Source organism: Capricornis sumatraensis, chromosome X, assembly GCF_032405125.1.
Source record: "Capricornis sumatraensis isolate serow.1 chromosome X, serow.2, whole genome shotgun sequence".
NCBI lineage: Eukaryota > Metazoa > Chordata > Mammalia > Artiodactyla > Bovidae > Capricornis > Capricornis sumatraensis.
In genome coordinates this window covers 36469631-36482641 of record NC_091092.1, presented here as the reverse complement: position 1 = coordinate 36482641, position 13011 = coordinate 36469631, and the positions used below count along the sequence as shown (strand labels likewise).

At 37.3% G+C, this 13011-nt stretch overlaps 1 pseudogene; it reads left to right on the top strand.

Annotated features, from left to right (window-relative positions):
• Nucleotides 1-7239, top strand: part of LOC138071630 (mRNA export factor-like) — a 104737-nt pseudogene extending 97498 nt beyond the window's left edge.
• Nucleotides 7240-13011: the final 5772 nt, after the last annotated feature.

Sequence of the window (13011 nt, the reverse complement as noted above, 5' to 3'; positions counted from 1 at the left end):
TATGGCAGAAAGTGAAGAGGAGCTAAAAAGCCTCTTGATGAAAGTGAAAGTGGAGAGTGAAAAAGTTGGCTTAAAGCTCAACATTCAGAAAACGAAGATCATGGCATCTGGTCTCCCATCATTTCATGGGAAATAGATGGGGAAACAGTGAAAACAGTATCAGACTTTATTTTTGGGGGCTCCAAAATCACTGCAGATGGTGATTTCAGCCATGAAATTAAAAGACGCTTACTCCTTGAAAGGAAACTTATGACCAACCTAGATAGCATACTGAAAAGCAGAGACATTACTTTGCCAACTAAGGTCCGTCTAGTCAAGGCTATGGTTTTTCCTGTGGTCATGTATGGATGTGAGAGTTGGACTGTGAAGAAAGCTGAGCACTGAAGAATTGATGCTTTTGAACTGTGGTGTTGGAGAAGACTCTTGAGAGTCCCTTGGACTGCAAGGAGATCCAACCAGTCCATTCTGAAGAAATCAGCCCTGGGTGTTCATTGGAAGGAATGATGCTAAAGCTGAAACTCCAGTACTTTGGCTACCTCATGTGAAGTGTTGACTCACTGGAAAAGACTCTGATGCTGAGAGGGATTGGGGGCAGGAGGAGAAGGGGACGACAGAGGATGAGGTGGCTGGATGGCATCACTGACTCGATGGACGTGAGTCTGAGTGAACTCCGGGAGTTGGTGATGGACAGGGAGGCCTGGCGTGCTGCGATTCATGGGGTCACAAAGAGTTGTACACGACTGAGAGGCTGAACTGAGCTGAACTGAATAGGACCAGATGTCATGATCTTAGTTTTTTTTAATGTTGAGCTTTAACCCAGCCTTTTCACTCTCCGCTTTAAAAAGTTTCTTTAGTTATTCTTCATTTTCTGCTATTAAAGTTGTATCATGTGCCTATATGATATTGTTGACATTTCTACCAGCAGTCTTGAATTTCAGCTTGTGATGGTATATTTTCATTAACCCACTGCAGTTTATTGATTGATGTTCTTATTTCTCAAATGCACATTCTTACTTTACCTCATATACACTTGTATACAAATTTCTCTAGGGTGTATTTCTGGATGTGAAATCGAAGCTCCTTTGGATATCACCATGTTTAACTTCAAAGGATTTTTCCAGAATGTGGTGATAACAATTTATTCAAGAGTGTGAGAGCTCCTCTCCCTATTTTCTCACATCCCTACCAACAAATGGTACAGGGAGTTTATAAAAATAGTTTGTCACTACAGAGATATGAAATGGTATTTCATTATTTTTGTATTTTGCATTTCCTTTACTATCAATAATATTGGTTATATACTTTCTGTATGTTTATAGGGCATTGAGCCTTCCCAGGTGGTGCTAGTGGTAAAGAATCTGCCTGCCAGTTCAGGAGACACACGTGATGAGTGTTCAATCCCTGGGTTGGGAAGATCCCTTAGAGAAGGAAATGGCAACCCACTCTAATATTCTTGCCTGGAAAATTCCATGGACAGAGGAGCCTGGCAGGTTACAGTCCATGGAGTCTCAAACAGTTGGGGATGACCCTGCACACATGCACACATGGGGCATTCAGCTTCCTCTTCTGTGATTTTCCTGTTCATATAATTTGTAGATGCCCACCCTCCCTCTACAGTAAACAACCTCCATTGTATTGGTTTTATAATGAAAAAATTTCATTTTGAACAATTCAAACAATATGAAAATATGTAAGGAAGAATATAAAATGTTCACTAAATTTTACTAGACACCTACTTGTGTTGAAAGAGCTTAGTTTCAAAGTGTAGTCCACAATTGGCCTTTAGGAACTGACTTCTTACCTGCCTGTGTGATGGCTATGCCTCTCTTTCCCATGCTCTGTCAAAGGTGAGACAGTTCAGGTATCATATTTCTCTTTGGTGGGGCTTGTCACTCTTTGGAATTTTATTTATTTGGTTGCTTGCCGTGTGAATTCAAGTCTTCTAGTGCACTCAGGAAAAGTTATGATTTTGAAGCTTATTTGACTTTTTTATTATTATTTAAGTGAAAGTAGTGATCTTTCCAGCTTTATATGCTCTAAATAAAAGCAGAAGTCCATACCCATTAGTAGTCACTCCTCATTTACACCTTTTCCCAGTTTCTCTGGCAACCACTAATCTGCTTTCTATCTCTATGGTGGTGGTAGTTAATCACTAAGTCGTGTATGACTCTTGCAATCCCATGGACTGTAGCCCTCCAGACTACTCTGCCCATGGGATTTCTCAGCAAGAACATTGGAATGAGTTGCCATTTGGGGATCTTTCCAACCCAGGAATCGAACCTGTGATTCCCACATTGCAGGCAGTCTCTTTACAACTGAGCCACCAGGGAAGACCTCTATCTCTATAAATTCAATACCTATTCTATACATTTCATCTTGCCGGAATCATATAATATGTAGGGTTTTTTTGTCTGAATTTCTTCACTTAGCCTAATGTTTTCAGTGTTAATCCATGTTGTGCCATTTATCAGTACAGTATTCCTTTTTATGTCAACTAATATTCCAGCATATGCATAGCCTACATTTTGTTCATCCACTTATCAGTGAATGGGCATTTGGGATTTTTAAAAATTGATTTATTTATTTGGCTGTACCAGGACTTAGTTGTAGCCTGTTGTGGCAAGCAGACTGTTAGTTGCAGCATGTGGAAGCTAGTTCCCCAACAAGGGATGGAACCCAGGCCCCCTGAATTGGAAGCACTGAGTTTTAGTCAGTATACCACCAGGGATGTCCCCATTTGGGATTTTCAACCTTCGGCTTTTGTGAATAATTCTGCTAGAACACTGGTTTAAAAGATTTGTGTTTTTGTGTGTGTGAACAGTTTTCCATTGCTCTTTTTGGAGAACTGTCAGAGTATTTTCCAAACTGGCTGCCCCACCTTCATTTTTAAAGGATATATTTTCAATGTGTAAAGAATCTGCCTGCAATGCAGAAGATATAGGAGACACAGGTTCAATTCTTGGGTCGGGAAAATCCCCTGAAGAAGGACATGGCAACCCACTCCAGTATTCTTGCCTGGGAAATTACATGGACAGAGGAACCTGATGGGCTATATAGTCCATGAGTTCACAAGAGTTGGACACAACTGAGTGACTAAACATAGCACATATATCTAAGGTGACAGGCATTTTTTTTCTTTCTTATAACATTTTAAGGGTGTTTACCTCTTGTCTTTTGGCATTTATTGAATCTTATGCTACAATTCCTATTTTTTTTTCATTCAAGTTAATGCATATTTTTTGTATATATGGTCCATGAAAATGTTTATCTTGTTTTGATCATGAATTTATTTTTTTGTTTCCTCTCTTTATCAGAGCTTACAAATTTATTCTGTAAGGCCCTGGTGGCTCAGAGGTTAAAGTGTCTGCCTCCATTGTGGGAGACCCGGGTTCGATCCCTAGGTCGGGAAGATCCCCTGGAGAAGGAAATGGTAACCCACTCCAGTATTCTTGCCTGGAGAATCCCATGGATGGAGAAGGCTGGTAGGCTATAGTCCATGGGGTCGCAAAGAGTCAGACACTACTGAGCGACTTCACCTCACCTTAAGGGCTAGATAGTGAATATTTTGGACTTTTCTGGTCTAATGATCTCTGTCATAACTATTAAACTGTGATTAGCAGCAAAGCAGCCATGGAAAAAGTAAAAATGAATGAATGTGACTATGTTCCCATAAAACTTTATTTCTTAAAAAGAAGCGTGGTGGATTAGAATTTACCTGTAGTCCATTGTATGCTCACTTTTGTTCTTTATAGTGTCTGTCACTATTAAGCATGGAGGCCAAAAGTTTGATTTAAGTATAAAGTCTGTGGACTGAGACTGAAATCACTAATTTTCAGTTTGGTTTTTGAGTGAAGTTCTGATTCTTATTTTTGCCTAAATAGAATTAAGGATAATCTTTTTCATGTGGGTTTAGTTTTTGTTGTTGTTTTTATCCCCTAGTTATTAATTTCATCTCATTGCACTAGAGATGTTATTGGAACCTGTATACTGAATACTTTGCAGAATTTATTGAGTTTTTTTTGTGTGTGTGTGGCCTGATAAGAGATCATTTAAAGAACTTGTAGGCACAGTTATACAGTTTAATCTTAGCTTATTAGTTATAATCAGTTCAGTTCAGTTCAGTCGCTCAGTCGTGTCCAACTCTTTGCGACCCCATGAATTGCAGCACGCCAGGCCTCCCTGTCCATCATCAGCTCCCAGAGTTCGCTCAGATTCACGTCCATCGAGTCAGTGATGCCATCCAGCCATCTCATCCTCTGTCGTCCCCTTCTCCTCCAGCCCCCAATCCCCTCCCAGCATCAGAGTCTTTTCCAATGAGTCAACTCTTTGCATGAGGTAGCCAAAGTACTGGAGTTTCAGCTTTAGCATCATTCCTTCCAAAGAAATTCCAGGGCTGATCTCTAGTCCATAGATTATTCTTAAGTCAATATTATTAACTGTGATATTTAGGTCTTCATTATTCTAAAATAAGTTTTGTCAATTCAAGTAATGAAAATTGAGAAAAAAAGAATCATTATTTTCTAGTTGTTTTCTTTTTATGGATAACCATTACATCTACATTTCTTTTTTTTTAATTCTATATAATAGAATACTGTATGAGACTTCATATTTCCCTGAACTTGGAGAGTTAGCTTTCAAAGCTGAGGACAAAAATATGTCAAGTACTCCACATTCTATGGTACAGAAGTCAGGATCAGGCACTCCTAATATTAACAGTTGTTTGTGCAGTGGGCAGATTTTTTTGAGTAGTGAGCCATTGGCCTGTTGATGTGTGCCAAAACTTTTCCCTGTCCTTTCCATAAGGAAAGGTGGAAGTGCTTCTCCCATCCGTAGTTAACTGAAGCAAGTTTTCCAAGGAAATGTGTGCCTATATATGAAGTATATTGATATCTCTTTTGGACTCTGTGGGAGAGGAAGAGGGTGGAATGATTTGGGAGAATGGCATTGAAACATGTATATCATATATGAAACGAATCACCAGTCCAGGTTCATTCCAATTTACTTTGAATTCCCTGTGTTTGACATGGCAAGGAAATGGATTTCCTGGGATCAAGTGGACATTGATGAAATTAGTTGACCTTGAGCCATACATAGTTCAAAAGGGCTGACCACCAGATAGATCACAGGACCACAGCAGCAAAGTCTTTGAAATATAATGTGAGGGGTTAGATCTGGTGTTGAAAGTAGAAGAGAGCAAATCCAACTGTTAAAAAAATTGCATGTTAGGACGGACCTTCTGTGGGACTCACTACAAAATTGATAATGTGCCCTGCAGGAGACCTTGACACACACACTCTTTTTCTCTCTTGTGAGTACCTAAGAGAAAATGTTAATTGTCAGACAGTGTGTGCTAGGGAAGCATTGGGAGAAAAAAAAATATCACCTTGGCAGCCAATTATGTGAAAGAACCCCTGCTATTTCTTCTGTTTCCTTTTTTCAGGTTTTATATCCCAGAAAAGCTAGAACCAGAAGAGAGGGAAGGAGGGTTAAAAGAAAAGAAGCCCATACCTCTCTTCTACAGGTCCTTTGGTGTGATCGTCAAGTAAGACAGGGAGGGAAAGAAGGAAATGAGTTTATAGTTTTTAATTAGAATATATCCTGCTTAATGATCACTAAAAATGACCAACTGAGGAGACTACCAGAAATGTCATTAAATGGATTGAGAAGACAAGGTCAACAGGGCGTGACTGAAGGCAGTGACTGGAAAAACAAAACAGAACAAAACATTTGTTATCCATACCTCTCAAAGTTTGTGGGTTCAATAAACCAGTTATTTGTATTTTTCCTGATAATCATTTAGCAATTAAATAAAACATTTACTACACTAAGAATCTTATGCTTTATCAATATAAAATGAACTTTTGGTCCCACTTAATGCTTTATGTTTTGAATTTTACTTAATTTAATTAAATTTAAAACTTAATGTTTTGAATTTTACTGCAAGTGGTATTTTGCTACCCCTGTTTCCTTTTGTTTTCATTTGTGTAACATTTTTTATTTAACTTTTTCAAAGGTTTTCTTTCACAAATTGTTTTTCAACTCAGTGTAACACACATACACACACACCTACCTATCTGTCTATTCAATCTCAGTGTAGGAGTTAAACTCACATTTGTTTTAATAATTGATATTGATTTTATTCTGCCCATTTGTCTTATATGCTTTCTTTAAAAAATCCGTGCTTTTCTAACTTTCAGTATAGAGACTTCATTTTTGTGTTTTCCAATGACTTAGAGGGTCATGTTTTATATCTCATTATATTATCCTGTATGTTGTTCAAAATAATTCTTTAACTTCTGAGTCAAAAAATAAACTAGTTTAATGTGATGCCCCATATTTGAGATAGGATATTCAGAACACTTCTAATTCTGTTTCTTTCCTCAACCTCTTATCACTATAATGAATATTTCTATGTAAGTATTTGCTATTCCATTTACCTATCATATCTAAATCTATATCTATATATATATATATACACATATATAAATGGCTTTCCATTTTCATTTTTGAGAATATATTAGAATTAGCATCTTACCTATGGGTGTGGTTTGCCCCTGGCTGGTTAGGGAGATGCACCCTAGATCTAGCTTTTATTCATGGCTTCACATTTTCAGAGCTTCCAGAGAAGTCTGCTAAATTGCCACACCTTAGAACTCGTTGAACCAAATCTGTATTAAACTGGTATGATTATTTGGCTGCAATACTTCTTCTCTCTCTAGGAAATACAGATGTTATGCTGTGAGTTGATGCTCTGACTAACTTTACTCAACAGGCTTTACAAGATTCTCAAAAAGCTATTTCAGCTCTTAATACTAATACAGATTAGAATGGTGGTTTTACAAAGCAGATTTACCTTAGATATTCTAACAGCTGCACAAGGAGGAACTTGTGCCATTATTCATACACAGTGCTGTACATATATACCAGATATAAGCACTAATATTACTCACTTTACAAAACGCATGAACAAGATGATTCAGGCTGTGGATATTCCTGACCTCAATTTCCTCACTTTGGGAAATGTTAACTAGTTCCTCTTGGTGGAAAACTATCCTGATTGCAATAATTCTGATTGTTCTGTTTTTGCTGTTTGCTTCCTGCATCTATAACTGTGTAACTGGATTTGTTTCTAGCCTCATGAAGGTTTTTAAGTTACAAATGGTTGCTCAAACTCCTACGACTATGACAGCTTCCTCCAACTACTACTTGGGGCCCCTGGATCAGAGATCCTCAATATGAGGGTTAGGAGAATGTTCCCTCATCAGTTTAGGGACAATGCCCTTCATCAGCTCAGAAGCAGTTATGGAAGAGAACAATGCCCCACTCCCTAGGCAGCATCAGTTCAGTTCATTTCAGTCACTTAGTCGTGTCCGACTATGTGAGATCCCATTGGCTGCAGCACACCAGGCTTCCCTGTCTATCACCAACTCCCAGAGCTTGCCCAAACTCATGTCCATCGAGTCAGTAATGCCATCCAACTATCTCATCCTCTGTCGTCCCCATCTCATCCTACCTTTAATCTTTCCCAGCATCAGGGTCTTCTCCAGGGAGTCAGTTCTTTGCATCTGGTGGGCAAAGTATTGGAGTTTCAGCTGCAGCATGAGTCCTTCCAATGAATATTCAGGACTGATTTCCTGGTTGGATCTCCTTGGAGTCCAAGGGACTCTCAAGAGTCTTCAACACCACAGTTCAAAAGCATCAATTCTTTGGTGCTCAGCTTTCCTTATAATCCAACTCTCACATCCATACATGACTACTGGAAAAACCATAGCTTTGACTAGATGGACCTTTGTTGGCAAAGTAATGTCTCTGCTTTTTACTATGCTAGCTATGTTGCTCATAGCTTTTCGTCCAAGGAGCAAGTGTCTTTTAATTTCATGGCTGCAGTCACCATCTGCAGTGATTTTGAGGCCCAAGAAAATAAAGTCTCTCACTGTTTCCATTATTTCCCCATCTTTTTGCCATTAAGTGATGGAATCGGATGCCATGATCCTAGTTTTTTGAATGTTAAGTTTTAAGCCAACTCTTTCACTCTCCTCTTTCACTTTCATCAAGAGCCTTTTTAGTTCCTCTTCACTTGCTGCCATGATGGTGGTGTCATCTGCATATCTGAGGTTATTGATATTTCTCCCTGCAATCTTGATTCCAGCTTGTGCTTCATCCAGCCTGGCATTTAGCATGATGTACTCTGCATATAAGTTAAATAAGCAGGGTGAGGATATAATTTTCCTGAAAGCAAAGTGGGGAATGAGAGGGTAACAAGCAGGAAGGCTTCGGGCCCCCAAACAGAGGAAATAGACTGCAAGTGTCAGACTGTTTCTTCCTCTTTCTTAAGCAGCAGGCGGAAACAAACTACAAGTGTCAGACATTTTTTTCCCCCTCTCTATACAAAATTAAAAGGTTTCTTTTAAAATGTTGTGTTGCCATGACACCTGGTTCCACCTGAACTTAACTTTTCTCAAACCTTGAGCTAACCAATGTGATTTTTCTTATGGAAATGTTTTTCTTAAGCTATGCTAATGAACTAAGTATTTGCCTTAGAATCTGCCTTTCTTGGCTCAACAAACCAGTATGTTTTACTCATGGAAATGTTCTGTTAAGCTATGTTAATGAAACTATGTATTTGCTTGGAAATCGGCCTTTCTTCAAGATTCATGTCAATTGTTTTATGGCCCAGGATGACTCACCTTGTGTCAATGATATCTCAAAATGAATGTTGTGGGTAAGGGGCCTGGTGTAACTCTCTCAATTTTGAGCATTTCCTTTCTCTAATTTGCAACTTGCTAACCATATATAGCAACTCCTTACTATAAACCAGCAGCAGGGCACTCTTTCTGCCCCCTTCTGATGTCTATGTTAGAAGCTTTCTCTATCTCTTTTATGCTTCAATAGAACTTTATTACACAAAAGTTCTGAACAATCAAGGCTTATCACTGGCCCTGAATTAAATTTAAGTACTATTCAAATATTATTACTTACATAGAATCATCACTAATTCTTCTGAATTGTTCCTTCTTTATCACTTTAGCAAGATAACATTTTAAAATATTGTGATGAGATTGCAATTTAGTTTCTTACTCCTGAATTATTACCATTGAAAGAAAATGAAGATATGTTTGCCAGCTAAATGCAACATTGGCAGACACTATCTTGTAAGTTATAGTGACAGCCTAGTCATGTTTCCTTGGGTGGCTCTAAATTTGGATAGCTTATCATTTTCCATGGTATATCCTGTAACCAGATCAACAATTCTTCAAGAACTTTTATGCACTATGCCTCCTTATATCCCTTTTGATTTGTTACCTTTTCTCCACTCCCATTCCCTTTTTCCAAACAATTTTGTCCTGAATTATACAAATAGCCTTCTATATACTCTCTCTTTCTCCTAAGTAATCCTCCTCTTTCTTCAGTTCAGTTCAGTTGCTCAGTCGTGTCTGACTCTGCAACCCCATGAATCACAGCACGCCAGGCCTCCCTGCCCATCACCAACTCCCGGAGTTCACTCAAACTCATGTCCGTTGAGTTGGTGATGCCATCCAGTCATCTCATCCTCTGTCGTCCCCTTTTCCTCCTGCCCCCAATCCCTCCCAGCATCAGGGTCTTTTCCAATGAGTCAACTTTTCGCGTGAGGTAGCCAAAGTATTGGAGTTTCAGCTTCAACACCAGTCATTCCAATGAACACCCAGAGCTGATCTCCTTCAGAATGGACTGGTTGGATTTCCTTGCAGTCCAAGGGACTCTCAAGAGTCTTCTCCAACACCACACTTCAAAAGCATCAACACTTCGGCGCTCAGCTTTCTTCACAGTCCAACTCTTGCGTCCATACATGACCACTGGAAAAACCATAACTTTGACTAGACAGACCTTTGTTGGCAAAGCAATGTCTCTGCTTTACAATATACTATCTAGATTGGTCATAACTTTCCTTCCAAGGAGTAAGCGTCTTTTAATTTCATGGCTGCAATCACCATCTACAGTGATTTTGGAGCCCCCCAAAATAAAGTCTGACACTGTTTCCACTGTTTCCCCATCTATTTGCCATGAAATGATGGGACCAGATGCCATGATCTTAGTTTTCTAAATGTTGAGCTCTAAGCCAACTTTTTCACTCTCTTTCACTTTCATCAAGAGGCTTTTTAGTTCCTCTTCAGTTTCTGCCATAAGGGTGGTGTCATCTGCATATCTGAGGTTATTGATACTTTTTACCAACTAATAATTATCATATGAATAAAAGTATGCATTCAGGATTTATAGACTGGCATATGTAAACGTGATACACTGGTCAACCATACAGTAAATATTAGAAACACTATAGCCAGCTGAAAAATTCCTGAATTTTGCATAATTGCAAATTAAATTTTCACCCTTGAAATTAGAAAGAATTTATATAAAAAACTGATATAAAGTTTAAGAAATATTGAGGAAATTGTCATTATCAAGCAGACTACTGGGAGTGTAGTAAAGTAATTTTTGGCATATTCATATAAAAATTAAAATTCTATTGGAGTATAGTTATTTACAATGTTATGTAAGTTTCAGTAGTACAGTAAATTAAGTTAGTTACACATTATACATATATCCACTCTATTTTAGATTCTTTTCCCATATAGGTCATTACAGAGTATTGAGTTCCCTGTGCTATATAGAAGGTCCTATTATTAATCTATTTTATATAATATATGTTAATAAGGTATAATATAAAATATATATAATATGTCATAGTAGTTATCTATTTTATATATAGTAGTTTGCATATGGCAGTTCCAATCTCCTTATTTATCCCTTGCCCACTCCTTTCTTCCTTAGTAACCTCAAGTTTTTTTTCTACATGTGTGACTCTCTGTAATTAATTTCATTTGTACTTTTTTTGCTTAGATTCCACATATAAGAGATATCATATGATTTTGTCTTTCTCTTTATGACTTATTTCATTCAGTATGACAGTCTCCAGGTCCATCCATGTCACTGCAAGTGGCATTATTTTATTCCTTTTATGGCTGAGTAATATTCCTTTGAACATATGTACTCCATCTTCTTTATCCATTCCTCTGTAGATATTTAGGTTCTTGGCTATTGTGAATAGTGCCACACTGAACACTGGCGTGCATGTTTATTCAAATTATGGTTTTCTCCAGATATATGCCCAAGAATGGGATTGCTTGAACATATAGCAGTTCTATATTTAGGTTTTTTTTAGTGAAAGTGAAAGTCGCTCAGTTGTGTCTGACTCTTTGTGAACTCATGGACTATAAAGTCCAATGAATTCTCCAGGCCAGAATACTGGAGTGGGTATTCTTTCCCTTCTCCAGGGAATCTTCCCAACCCAGTGATTGAACTCAGGTCTCATGCATTGCAGGCAAATTCTTTACCAGCTGAGACAAAGGGTATATTTACTTTTTTAGGGGTACTCCAAACTGTTCTCACAGTGACTGTGCCAATTTACATTCCCACCAGAAGTGTAGGAGGCTTTCCTTTTCACTCTACCTTCTCCAGCATTTATTGTTTCTAGATTTTTTTGATGAGGGCCTTTCTGACCAGTGTGAGGTGATACTTTGTAATATTTTTGGTCTGCATTTCTCTACTACTTAGTGGTGTTGAACATCTCTTCATGTGTTTTTTTGGCCAGCTGTATGTCTTCCTTGGCAAAATGTCCATTTAGATCTTCCTCACATTTTTAATTATTATTTTTTTAATTGACCATCATGAGCTTTTTGTCAAGATAATCATTTGTCAGTATCTTCATTTGCAAACATTTTTTCTCATTCTGTGGTTTGTGGATCCAGAATTATTTTTACTATTAGATATCTGCCCTTTCTAAAAGTTAGGTAAGTTGCATACTGCATCATTGTTTTAATGAAAATGAATTATAAATATTTTCCTTTTGTAAGGGCTAAATTATGGTGTAGTCATTCTAAATTTTAAAGGGAAAAATTTAGATCTGTTTCTATTAAAGTAGAAGGATCTACATGATATACTGTTCTGTGGTAAAAATGTTGAAGAACAATGGACCTGAAATGACATATTCATGTCAGGAATTATAAACTTAAAAAAGGTTTATTTGGTATATGTTTGTAATATTACAGAGAAAGTCATGAGAGATTGGGGTGGTTGCCACTGGAGGGGGGATTGTTTGTTTTTTTAAATAAATAAACTGAAAATCCAGCATCTTTTCAAGAGGTTCAAAATATAATTGCTTATGTGATTATAGAGCAAGGCATGGTAGTGTGGAGGATACACTCAAACTGGTTTTCACTGAATGAGAGTGATACCGATTGCTTCTTTTATCTGTGATACTAGAGAGCCAGTATAGCATAACTATTAAGAACACAGGGCCTGTACCATAATTGTATGGGTTTGAATCCTAGCTCCACTACTTGAAATATGTATTATCTCTAGCAAGTTTGGTAAATCACTCATTGCTTCAGTTTCTTTGTAAAATATGACAATAATATTACCCACTGAATCAAGTGGTTATGAGGATTATATGAATTAATATGGTTAATGCTTAGAATATTTCCTGTTACAAAGTAACCATTCAATAACTGTTAGCTGCTGCTATATAATTATAGGATTTATATGCATATCACATTTATTTAGACATGATATTTTAAAAGAAGTGTATATACAAGTAAATCTAGTTTTATGTATAAAATATCAGTTTTTATTCTGGAGATAGGGTTGTGGCAGTTTCTTATTATTTTTCACATTTTAAAAAGTGAATATATACAATTTACTCCAATGAAAAGCCAAAGCTTATTTCATATAATATATGCTTGATATTGAAGCAAATCAAGATATATCATTTCCACCTCACCATGATAATATATCTAAGGCCAAATCCTAGATTCCAGCAAATTTTACTTCCAGATGCTTATAGCTGTAACTAAGATGACTATATATATGTATATTATATATACATAAAACCATCCAATCCACAGTACTTTTTTAAAAATTAATTTATTTGTTTTAATTGGAGGCTAATTACTTTACAATATTTTGATAGTTTTTGCC